Source organism: Piliocolobus tephrosceles, chromosome 15, assembly GCF_002776525.5.
Source record: "Piliocolobus tephrosceles isolate RC106 chromosome 15, ASM277652v3, whole genome shotgun sequence".
Classification (NCBI taxonomy): Eukaryota; Metazoa; Chordata; class Mammalia; order Primates; family Cercopithecidae; genus Piliocolobus; species Piliocolobus tephrosceles.
This window is the reverse complement of record NC_045448.1, coordinates 53629600-53643110: the sequence shown is the minus strand read 5'-3', so window position 1 is coordinate 53643110 and position 13511 is coordinate 53629600.

The window sequence follows — 13511 nt, the reverse complement described above, 5'->3', positions numbered from 1 at the left end:
ATCTCAGCTCACTACAACTTCTGCCTCCCGGGTTCAAGCGATTCTCCTGCCTCAGCCTCCTGAGTAGCTGGCACTACAGGCATGCTCCACCAAACCTGGCTAATTTTTTTGTATTTTTATTAGAGATGGGGTTTCACCACATTGGTCAGGCTGGTCTCAAACTTCTGCTAGACATTTTTATATACGTTGTGTAGCTTTTCTGCAAGAATACTATACTACTTATATTTCTACTTTGACAATCTGTCATTTGTTTTGACCTGTTACTCCCTTTAAAATTAAGGTCATTTTACTTTCGTCATATATAAAAGTACACTCAATTATGATGTATTCTGACATAAGTTTTCATTTGAGTGCACATCTTTATCTTTGTTCTTTCATTTTCCTATACCCCTACAAGTGACCTCTTAAATTTAGATTTACTCATTAATGTAGGAGTAAATATTAGAGTAGGTCTTGATGGCATCCAGCAAAGCCATGCTCAGGCATTTACGTATAAAAATATGTAATATTTTATTATAAATTACTTTCCTGTTGTTTCTCCTTTATGTTAAACCTTGGATGTAGATACTATATTGAATTTTAAAAATTCATATGCATAAGAGCTTATATGTGATCTATGACTTTTGTTCCAGGAGAATAATGGGAGCCTTAGACGACGTTTGTTCTAAAAAGGGAAGATTGGATCTGATAGAGTTTAGGATTGCCACTGTGACAAAGGGTGCTTGTGCATTTTGTGTGTTGGAGCCAAGGACGCTGAATGTCTTGCCATGCATGGGACACTTGTGCACACTAAAGACTAATTCTGCATCCCACACAGATTTTTAAAGTTTTATAGGCTTTCATACAGGCCCTATATTTTTTTCTGAAAGAATATCATACTCCCTTATTTTCTCCTGTCACAATCTATAATTTGTTTGGCATATTTTCTGTATGTCAATTAAGGTTATTTTGATCTTTCTCTTTTCTCATACAGATAAGTTTGATCTGTTATGGCTTATTCTGTCACTAGATTTTATTCTCCCTACTGGTCCCTCTGTCTCTTCATTTTCATATTCTTCAATGTACAGAATAACTTTAAATTTTTGTCTTTTAAATTGAGACTTAACTAATTATAGTAAGCTTAAACATCTGAGAGTACTCTGTTCTGTTTTTCAGTAGACATGTAAGGCATTAGCGTATATTGAAATACGTATTATTTTAATTTCCTTATAACTTTATATTAACATTTTAAACTAATGTATCTTTGAAACAATAAAATACACATTTTATTTTAGAAATACCTAAATATTTTGGTATTACAAACAAAAGTTCTCAGAAATCTCAGTGAAGACTCCTTGGATCCTTAAGTGGCAGAAACAAGTTCTTCACTTTTCTGGATTCAAAGAACTTAAAAAGCCAGCCATTAGAAACAATTCAGTAAGTTATAAAAGTTGTGTTCCCAGATCCAAAACTTTCCCTGTCCATCTTAGGTTGACTGAAACCCACTTCTCAACTCTATCTCACTGATAAGTAAAGATCATGTCTTCACATTACTTATAACTCAATTCTAGACTCAACAGGAATTCTGCTATCTGTAGTATCAGGCCACCCTGCTAAGAAGAAACCAGTTTCCTTCATTGCCTAGTTTTCCTGATTCCAAAATTCCTTTCCTTTCTACTCTTGAAACACAACTGCTTTCTGTAGATGTCAGTTTAGAAAATGATTACATAAGACATAAAGATTTTTACAAATAATTTTGTTTAAATGATTTTAAAAGTATTTCATGCTCATTGCCAATAATTTAGAAGGTTGGTAAATATCAATAAAGAAAAAATTTAACATAATCTCACACCCAATTATTAACATTTTGGTATTTTTTTAGTCTTACCTATCAATATTTATTTGTTTTAAAATTTTTATTTTTTACCTCTGTGGGTACATAGTAGGTGAATATACGCAGTACCTGAGATATTTTGATACTGGCATGCAATGCCTACTAATTGCATTATGGAAAATGGGGTATCCATGCCCTCAGGCACTTATCCTTTGTGTTACAAACAGTCCAGTTATACTCTTTTAAAAGTTAATTTAAAATGTACAATTAAATTATTTTGGCTATATTTACCCTGTCGTGCTATCAAATACTAGGTATTATTCATTCTTCTATTTTTTCTGTACCCATTAACCATTCCCACCTCCTCCCCATATTCCACTCCCCTTCCCAGCCTCTGCCAACCATCCTTGTACTCTTCATCCCCATGAGTTCAATTGTTTTGGTTTTTAGATCGCACAAATAAGTGAGAACATGTGATGTTTGTCTTTCTGTGCCAGGCTTATTTCACTTAACATAACGACCTCCACTTCCAATCTATGTTGTTGCAATGACAGGATCTCATTCTTTTTTTTTTTAATGGCGAAGTAATACTCCATTGTGTATAAGTAACATTTTCTTGATCTATTCATCTGTTGATGGACACTTAGGTCACTTCCAATTCTTAGCTGTTGTGAACAGTATGGCCACAAACAATAAATATGCAGATATCTCTTTGATATACTGATCTCCTTTCTTTTGGATACATATCCAGCAGTGGGGTTGCTGGATCATATGGTAGCTCTATGTTTAGTTTTTTGAGGAACCCCCAAGCTGTTCTCCCCAATGATTGTACTAATTTACGTTGTACTACTCCTAGGAGTGTAGGAGGGTTCCCTTTTCTCCACATCCTTGCCAACATTTGTTATTGCATCTTTTGGATATAAACCATTTTAACTTGGGTGAGATGATATCTAAATTGTAGCTTTGATTTGCACTTCTCTGATGATTAATGATGTTGAGCATCTTTTCATATGCCTGTTTGCCATTTGTATGTCTTCCTTTTTAGAAAGGTCTACTCAAATCTCTTGCTTATTTTTAAAATCAGATTATTATATTTTTTTCCTGTAGAGTTGTTTGAGCTCCTTATATATTCTTGTTATTAATCCTTTGTTAGATGGGTAGTTTGCAAAAATTTTCTCCCATTCTGTGGGCTGTCTCTTCACTTTGATAACTGTACTCCAGAAGCTTCTTACCTTATTGTGATTCCCTTTGTCCATTTTTGCTTTGGTTGCATGTGCCTGTGGGGGTTACTCAAGAAATATTTGCCCAGACCAATGTCCTGGAGATTGTCTCCAATATTGTCTCATAGTAGTTTCACAGTTTGAGGGTTTTACAGGGTTAGGGTTAGGGTTCGATATTTATATATGGTGAGAGATAGATGTCTGGTTTCATTCTTCTACATATGGATATCCAGTTTTCCCAGCACCATTGATTGAAGACACTGCCTTTTCCTCAGTGTATGTTTTTGGCGTCTTTGTTGAAAATGAGTTAATTGCAGGTGTGTGGATTTGTTTCTGGGTTTTCTATTCTGTTTCATTGGTCTATGTGTCTGTTTTTATGCGAATACTACCCTGTTTTGGTTACTATAGCTCTATATAGTAACTGTAGTTACTATTTGAGGTCAGGTAATGTGATTCCTCCAGGTTTTTCTTTTTTATATATTCCCCTTTATTCTAGGCAGTTTTATTCTTTTTGCTTAGGATAGCTTTGGCCATTCTAGATGACAGATGACAGGCAGAGTCAACTATTTGAAATCATCACATCGAAAAAGCATCAGACTTTGCATAAAGAAGTAGGAGGAGAAAGAAGGGGTTATTATATTTACTGAAGCCAAATTAATTACAAAAATATAATTAAAATATAGCAAAAGGAAATTCTGATAATTTCTAGGTATACAAAGGATAAGTGAAAGTTCATGAAATGTCCATTGTTCCTCTTTTATGCTGCATACAGTTATATTTTTGGATGGTGGTGATGATTTATTTCAGAAGATTAAAAAATATATACAAAGGCTTTCATAATGTTGTATGTGAGTTCATTCCTCACCTTTATAGTCCCCAAAACATCTTTCATTTTTCAACTCCAGTTTTTTTTTTTTTAACCATAGAAATTCTCAGGACCGTAACTCTTAGGTTTTGAATACCTGCTAATCTATAGAGTTTATTAAGGTAGTTACAAAATTAAACATGACTCATATTCTAAAAATTAGCTGAAAGCCAGATAGATATATGGAATTAAGAAACACAGCTGCATGTATAATGGCAAATCACATTCCTAGCCAGCCTTAAACTGCTCATACATTATCCACTGAGTAAGTAATATCAGTTATTTAAAAAAAAATTTGAAACAAGAAAAGAAAGGAAGAAGAGATAAATGATTTATTTTCCTGATTCGGTCACAGTTTCCTAGGACAATTTTGAAACTGAAGTTCTTTCAAATATCCTCCCACTTTCCTTCTGCACCACCCCCCTCATCTCCTAATAGTGCTCTGCTCAGGCACCCTGGTGTTGCCTCTGTGTTCCTCACTGAGTATTCTATTGGGGGATGCCTTAGTGCACCACAGGGAGTCATAAACGGTGGTCCAGAATTGCCTTCCTCATTTCCTGTTCCTCCTTTCTTCTCCCTTCACAAAACTTACATTACATTTGCAAGTCAATGTGAGTAGAAAATAAAGGCTCAACTCTTTCAGAGGGGTTTGCATTTTTGAAAGAAGATGTCTAATAACTCAAATGCATGTCTATTTAGTGGAAGTCTAGATCGATACGTTAAATGAGAGAATATACATAAAGCATTGAATACGGTGCCAAGAACTTCCTAAATGTTCATTCTCATCCTATTCCTAATGTAACAAAGTGAAAATTTAAAAAATGATTAAAATGAGAGAAAGATATGATGGTGCATAGGAGGTGTCATATTTTAGACTGTGTGAATCACTGTGAAAAAATGACTGCTGGAGAAGGTGGAGCTCAGGTAATTTGAATATGGCAGTGGTAAATTTCTCAACAAGGCAGCACTCATAATCTTTGTTTTTTATTTCCCTCGAAGAAATAGAACGTTGTTTCTTTCTTATTTATTTCTTGAAGTGATAGAACCAGCTGTTTTTATGATCCTGAGAGAATGTTTATTTTTTCTGTCACTTTTATACATTCTGCTGGAATGTTAGTTAGGAATGCCAGAACCCTGGTATTCTTCAATATTTTACTTTTACCTTGAAGTTTACTACAAGTGTTTAAATTTCTTCTCTTCCTCATCGGAACCCATACAAGTTTGAATTCCACACTCTTTGGCAGTCTTTGATAGGCTGAAGTAGAAATGGAAGGAGGCATTTTATGAGTTATACATGATTTGGAAATGTCCTGTATTTTTTGTTTTGAAGGCTTTGTTTTCATATGCCCATTTTAAAATCTCTGAATACCCAGGCAGAGTATAATGTGTAAACGTAGACCCAATTTAGGAAAAAAAAATGTGAATTGAGGAGAAGCAGTAATATTTATGTTTTTAGATATACACTACATAGGAAGGGTCGGGGATTGTTTTGGTCATGATTATACCTTTTGATTTCTTTAGAGGATACTGTGATGTTTCTGGGTAAGTCGCATTTTCTTTTTTTACAAGTTTCTTTTATGGATCTTAAGATCCTTTAAATGTATTATTAATAAGTAGCACAATTCAATATTTATGTGTACTCCACATTATACAAGTCAGAGTGCACTTGTCTATTCAGTTTTATAGGAAACAGTTCTAATTTTTCTACTTCATTTAGCCCCTCTCAATTGCCCATTGCAAGTTTGGCTGTCCTATTAAGCTTCATTCAGTTTTCTATTATAAATTTCACGCCTTCAAAAACCCTTCCCCCAAAGTCCATCATTTCTCATGCTATACTCTTTCTGCAGACACTCATGAATATTTGAAAGCAGCAATATTACGAATTTTGGCTGTCTGAGCTCTCTAACTTAGATACCACATCTGGTCCATTTCTAGTTATAATTTTGTCTGACCTTCTGACTCTTCAACAGTCTGTGTAAGGAGAAATCTTATATTAGTTTCACAAAACTGCTTTACTTTGTCTTTTCTCATTAATAAAGGGATACCTCCAAGTCACATTATAATTTTTTGTGGACTTTAAAAAAGAGCACTTTCCAGAATGCTGGGTGATCATTGATAACATTTATAATGAACATCTGGAAGTTAATCTGGTTAAATTTAGAATGTTGTTTAGCAGATTATTATCTTGTTTTTGCGCTTTAGTATTGATGGTAAAAATGGGAGAACCTACTTATTTTGGTACTGTACAAGCTACAATAATTTCTGAACAACAGTCATATTTTTCTGAAACATTTTTTAAATAGCTATCAGTCTATGTTCATTATAGTAAAAGTAGAAAACAGAGAAAAAGAAAACTAAGAAAAGTACCAGTTTTCTTTCCAAATAGGTAATAGTTATTAAGGTGTTGCAGTGTAATCTTTCAACAATTTATGGGGATATATAAATATTTTTACTTAGAAAATGATAATATTGTAAAGAGCAGTTTGCTTTAATTCAGAAGTATATCACTATTTGAATTTGTAGCATGGAATGTTTCCTGCATTTCTAAAATAAGGATCACATCAAAGGTGTCAATTAGGAACTCATTTAGAGATTAAGTATATGGTGTTAATATGAGGTTAAAATGATTACAACTCTATTGTGCTCCATGATGTCAAAAAAGAAGGCTTACCATTTACAGGGTCCTTAGTGCCATATGTTGGTAACAATATCACTGAAGAATTATTAGGGCAATGTATTGAATTAAAATATTTATTCTGCCTCACTTTGTTTAGCAGAACATGCTCACTAACCTCCTCTAGTCAGTGTAAACAGTCCTATGCGTTTGTCTTATTAATATTGAAATTCCTGACTTCTGAAGAGCGCTTCGTTCACAGACAGCATTCTCTATTGCAGTCTGAAGTGGTTTTTATCATCTGCTTAGATTCTACTGATTAAGGAAACTGTGCAACTTCATAAAGGATAAAGATTCTATCTCCATTAAAGATGGAGAGCAGAGGAAATGAACATGATCAAGCATATCTCCTGCCTGTAAATCATTTTTCTGTAAGAAGAATAATAATAGTCATGTGCCACATGGAATTTCAGTCAATGATGAGCCACATATATCATGGTCTTCCCATAACTTGGTAATACCGAATGTTTACTGTAGCTTTTTCTAGTGTAGATATGTTTAGATACAAAAATATTTGCCTTTGTGTTATAATTGCCTACAGTATTCAGCACAGTAACATGCTGTACAGGTTTTTAGTCTCGGAGTGATATAGCTTAGGTGTGTAATATGCTCTACTGTATAACCTGGGTAGTAGGCTATATCATGTAGGTGTGTGTATGTACCCTCTACGATGTTCATTCGATGAAATCACTAATGACACATCTCTCAGAACACACCTCTGTTGTGAAGTGATGCATTGACTGTAATTATGTTTTTATAGTGGTCAAGTCTGATGCTTATTACGTCCTCTGAGTAAATTCGTGGTGATGTCACCATGAATTAATTTTATTAATTTTTAAGTGCTGTATGAAAACTTTTCTATAATTAGCTAACTAGTTCTTTTACTAACTGAGAATAGGAGTAACAGGCAAAACCTAGTTTTTAAAATTCCAGCTGTATATGATTTTACGTAGTTGTGATTAAATATCTCATAACATTACAGATATTACCCTAAGATAGTGACTTACTAAAATAAACTTAATTTCTACTTGGCATTACCTTCTAATTGTTTAATATTTCATTATAATATACTTCACTAACTGCAGAGTTTCTGAGAGACAGTGCATAGCTCAGTGTAGATTAGCTACTGGAATTTGTTGAAATGTTTCTGAAATACTTGGAAACTGAGAAAATATGAGATTAAGCATAAAATTAGGAAGTTTATATTACTTTCTAATATATCAGAAATGTATCAAATTAATAGTTGTATTAGTCTGTTCTCATGCTTCTAACAAAAGACTTACCCAAGACTGGGTCATTCATAAAGGAAAGAGGTTTAATTGACTCATAGTTCCAAATGGCTGTGGAGGCCTCACAACCCTGGCAGAAGGAAAAGGAGAAGCAAAGTCATGTCTTACATGGCGGCAGGGAAGAGAGCATTTGCAGGAGAACTCCAATTTATAAAATCATCAGATCTCGTGAGACTTACTACCATGAGATCAGTAAGGGGGAGTCCGCCCCCCATGATTCAATGATCTCCACCTGGCCTCGCCCTTGACACATGGAGATTATTACAATTCAAGGTGAGATTGGGTGGGAACACAGCCAAACCATATCAATAATGAAATTAGAAATTTTTAAAACAATTTTGCTGAAATATAAAATTAACAATTTCTTTACCTGTTTTGATACTGTACAGTCAGGAAATATTGCCTACTTTGTTTTAATATGTGCAAGGAAAAATCTGACTTTGTCATTAAGATAGATGTGAAGTCTTTAAGATGAATGGAGTTTCAGTTTTTGAGAGAGAAATAATTATTGAGGTCTATAGGAATCTCAGATAGGAATGGTTGTGGAATTTATGCTCACTCGCTCACTCACACTTTAAGGTTGTTGAATTTATACTCACCTCTGTGCTCCTGTCCTCAATACTTCCTGAGTACCTTGTAGTCATTAAATTAGTGCAGATTTCACATCCTTAGACCTTGCCTTAAATAAAGTATGGATGCTTCAGGTTAGATGATCGTTCCTTGTCATCTTGAAAGATGTATAGAAGAAGGGTCTTCTTAAAGTCAGAATTGGGCCAGGAAAGTCCCATAGTCTTTAAACTTGTAGACAAGATAGGTAAGACCTATTTGAGAACATAATCATTAATAGATGTTATTTACTGGGCATACTCTATGTTTAGTTCTGCAAATAACTGTGAAGTAAGCATTTATTTTTTTGCGGGGGAGGGTGGGGGTGGGAACGGAGTCTCACTCTGTCGCCCAGGCTAGAGTGCAGTGGTGTGACCTCAGCTCACTGCAAGCTCCACCTCTCAGGTTCACACCATTCTCCTGCCTCAGCCTCCTGTGTAGGTGGGACTACAGGCACGCACCACCATGCCTGGCTAATTTTTTGTATTTTTAGTAGAGATGGGGTTTCACCATGTTAGCCAGGATGGTCTCGATCCCCTGACCCCATGATCCACCTGCTTTGGCCTCCCAAAGTGCTGGGATTACAGATGAGAGCCACTGTGCCCAGCCGAGGTAAGCATTTCATTAAAGGGGAGACTGATGCTCAGAGTGGTAAGGTGTACTGTGCATGGTTTCATAGCTAGAGAGTGGCAGAACTGGAATCAAACCTAGGTTGAACTGAGTCCAAAGATCGTTTGCACTTCCATGCTACTTTGTATTTGTGGAGTGAGGAAGTATGCAAATTGGAATAGTAAATGCCTGGGAGATAAGGATGCATATTATCACAGTAAAATAGGACTCCTCTTTGGAAGCTAGGCTGACTGTGAATGTGCTTGCACCATCATAGGTATTGTTAGATAAAAGCATGGGTTTGTATTTATGTGTGAAGAAGATCTTTAGAAACCAACTCATCTGCCAACTAAGACCGGGTTCATGAGTTGATGATGATTCCATTCTGAGGCAGGGACAGATACCACAATGTGACAGATTGACACCCAGATTGTGTTACACTCTAGAAAATGTGTCCTAATTTGTTTTGAATTTTGTGTGAAAATACTTCCTAACTCATTTCTGTAAAGTGCCTTTACACTTCACCGCTAATACAGGCACCAATGCCTTGAAAATGTCACTGTGAAGAACTGTTTTCTTAATACTTTTCATCCCCCAAAAGATTTACTATTCTAATCATGCAATTGCACAATAGAAAAATCTACTACAGAGATAGAAAGAACTCTTTAGACAAAGACAAGCTATTTTTCTAAAACTGTGAGATGGATGGAGACCAAGACAGCTCAAAAAAGAAGTTGACTCACTGGTTCACCTTGCAGTAATCGCATCGTCAGCATCTAGCTCTGCCATGCAGCCTCAGAACACAGTTCATCTTGTTGATGCTATTCCTGCTCTTAAACTTGTGCTTTGAGATGAGCCTTACTGGCAATTCAGTTAAACGAATTCAATTTGTTACTCACTCTACAAGCTTTACCTAATTTCATTCTCCACAGGGAGAGACTTCTGGTAGGGATACTTTTGCAGCTTCTCCCAAGATGTTTGGCAGGAGAAGTTTCCATCCATAGACTGAGGAAGAAGGTCAACAGGACAGTGGTCAGTTATGTTCAGAAGGGATTAATGACTATGTACTTGCTTTCCTGAGGAACAAATTCCATCAGAGTGCATAGCAAGATTAGAGGGAGAGCAGAGCCTGTCTTTTTCTCTGTATACCTGGAGTAAGAATTTAGACATGTCTCTTCTTCAATAAAGGTTAATTTTCAAGTGACTCATTGAAATTCTCTGTAAGTATTGATTAGCTTAGAACGTACCTGCCCGGAATGCTTATAGTTTTAGTTTTATTTCAAATAATAAAAGATCGGAACCAGAAGAATAAACTGCTTTTGTTAATGCAACATAACTTTTAGGAACACAGGCTAGTTCCTGTATATTATTAGTGCCTGCCACTAATGAAAAGTAAATTTGATAAAACCTTTAATTTCTTTCTTTGCCTACTTTGTCCTGGTTTGGGGTCTTAATATATCACAGTCAAATTGGGTTTAATTGAACTTTTACTTTACTAGAAGGATTCCTGTAGAAAATAACAAGTGGATATGTGGATTTTGATTGTAGGTTTTTCTTTTTCCTAAATATGTGTTACATTTTTGCCTCAAATTCCCTAACTGAGGGCCTAGGTGCCCCAAGACACTGAAGTAAATTCATAGGGGCACCTCAGGATGTTTTGAGTCACTGAAGGAAACCACTATTCAATATCCGTTGGATATTGTATCGACTACTCGATCAAGGTAGTTCACATTTCCAACTTTAGATGGCACTACATTCTTCTTAATTATGTTATGTCACTGAAGATCAGAGGTTCCGGTGATAAAAAAAACGAGCACAAGCACCTCAGGAAAATCAAGGTGGAACAGCAAATGAAGGTGTCAAAGTCTCATCTAATTCCAAAGTTTGAGAAACTCTAAAGCCCATGAAGCGCATACCTCACATTGGTCAGTGTGAAAATACAATTTTTCTTTCAAGTTACATGTGTTATATTTCAAATATTTACTTAGTTGTGAGGACATAGATACTTGTTGTTTGGACCTAATCTTAATGAAAAGGTTAGATATTTCTTTTGGCCTATGAAATAATTACTGAGACATGAAGGGTGCTGAACCAATAAGTTTGGGGTCCTTTGATCTATGCCAACAATGTAGTGGTAGATGAAATCAAAATGGTTTGAGGCATAACTTTTTATTGACTCTTTTTAGCATCATTTTTTCCTCTTATGAAATTAGAACATTCATTTTAATATTCTTGTCAAAGACAAAATTGGTAAATTATATGAAAAATTTATTTAAATATTGTTCATTATGAGGAGTGATGCAATGTTGAGCACGTAATAAGAACTCCAAATATTTGTGGAATGAATGAACAAAAGTGTATGAATTATATTTAATCACAGAATAATTATTCCAAATTATCAAACTCTTTTCAGTTATTATTAGACTGGTGTATTTAATCAGAACATCCCAGAGAATTGGGGCCATTGTACAAATAACTGAGTTAAACAAACATACTCCTGTGTTCTCCATTACATCCTAGCATGTCATTTTGATGATGGAGAAACAGATGCCTCACCTATGGCTTTACCTTATACCAAGAGAGATATAACCTTCTTTCTAGTTGGGAAAGTGCTAATTCCATCTTCTCCCATCAAAGCAGGAACAGTGTGAAAATATTTACCAAAAATAAAAATTAATGCATGTGAGGGATCAAAATGCAAATTACTTGAAAAGATGTAAAATAATAGGGACAGTCTTCCTTCCTAGACCCTGTAGCCCTCAACCAGAAATATGCCCTATTACTAATGTTTTGTGTATTATGTCAGACAGACTCTGTGATGGCCCCAGTGATTTCAACCTCCTCCATGCAAGCCTCAGTTTAATCCTCTTCCTTTGAGTGTGGGCAGCATCTGTGACTCACTTCTAAACAATAAGATATGGCCCAAGGTGAGGAAATGCCACTTTGGTGGTAACATTACATAAGATTGTAACTTTGGTCCTGCTGCTAGGCTCTCTCAGTAGAACTCCCCTTGCTGCTGCCTTTGATGAAGTAGGCTGCTACACAGATGTGGAGAGGTCCACGTGGAAGAAATTGAAAGTGACCTTTTGCCAAAAGTCATCAGGGGGCCCTGATTCCAAAGACCTGTAAAGAATTGACTCTTGCCAGCAGCTGTTTGTACTTGAGAATGGAACCTTTCCTAATGGAGCTGCAGATAAGATCCCATCTCTGACTGACAGCATGATTGCATGAGTGTCTCTCATCCTTGTGAGAGACGCTGAAGCAAAGGACCTGGCTCAGCCAATTCAGGATTCCTGACCTACAGAAATTGTGAGCTAACAAATGAGTGTAATTTAGAACTAGTAACCTTGTGCTGATACTGTTAGACAGCAGAAAATAACTAATACATGTATCCTTCCAGGAATATTCACAGATGGAATCACATTATATATACTCTCTGGCAATTTGCCTTTTTTTCTCTTTGAAGAGATTTAACTTAAAGAGATAAAAGAGAAGGAAAGAGCGAAAAAGTTCATAGGAAATACTCTATTTTCCTGTTCTTCTGAATATTTCTGGACAAGAATGTTATTAACTTTTGGTACATGGAGGGAATGAGCTTTCACTTTTCTCTGATTGTTCATACACGAGTCTTCCCTAAATTCTCAAACATTCCATATTTTTTTCTTGCTATAAGCCATGTCCTCTGACTGGAACATGTTCACCCATACCTGAGTTTTGGTCATCCGTGCAACTGATGTTTTTTTCTTGAGATCTCAGGCCAATCATCATCACTTCTGGGAAGCCATCCCTGATCTCCTTGACAAGGTCAGGTTCCTTGATTTTTATGCTGTGACATGACAACATGTTTTTCCTTCATAGCATTTAGTACTTAGAACAATGGCAATTTTATATTTGTGTAATTAAAAAGTCTGTTTTCTTCACAATACCTATCTCCTATAACCCTCTAGATATTTGGTCATTTTCAGCAGAGAAAATAGTTGATTCTGTATATTTTAGAAAACCTTTAAGGTATATAAAGCCCCAGATACAATGTATTCTGGATGAATTTGAGTTAGTCAATAAGATGTTTATAATTTTTCCACAAGAACTTTTTGTACTCACCTGGGTTTTTAAACAATATAATTGAAATCAGGCATAATGAGGCCAACATTTTGGTTTTTACTATGTTGAAGAACATGGATCTTTCCAAGAGGAAACATAGAAGACCATTCCCCAGATTTCCTCTGCTAAAATATTTTAAGAGGAATCATTATTCATTTAGTTTTATTTTAAAAATCAGTTAATTATTTTTAATAAAAATTATATATGTTTATCATGTACAACATAATTTTTGCAATATGTATATATTGTGGAATGGCTAAATCAAACTAATTAAAACATGCATTGCCTCATGTACTTATTTTTTGCTGTGAGAATACTTAAAATACACTGGCAA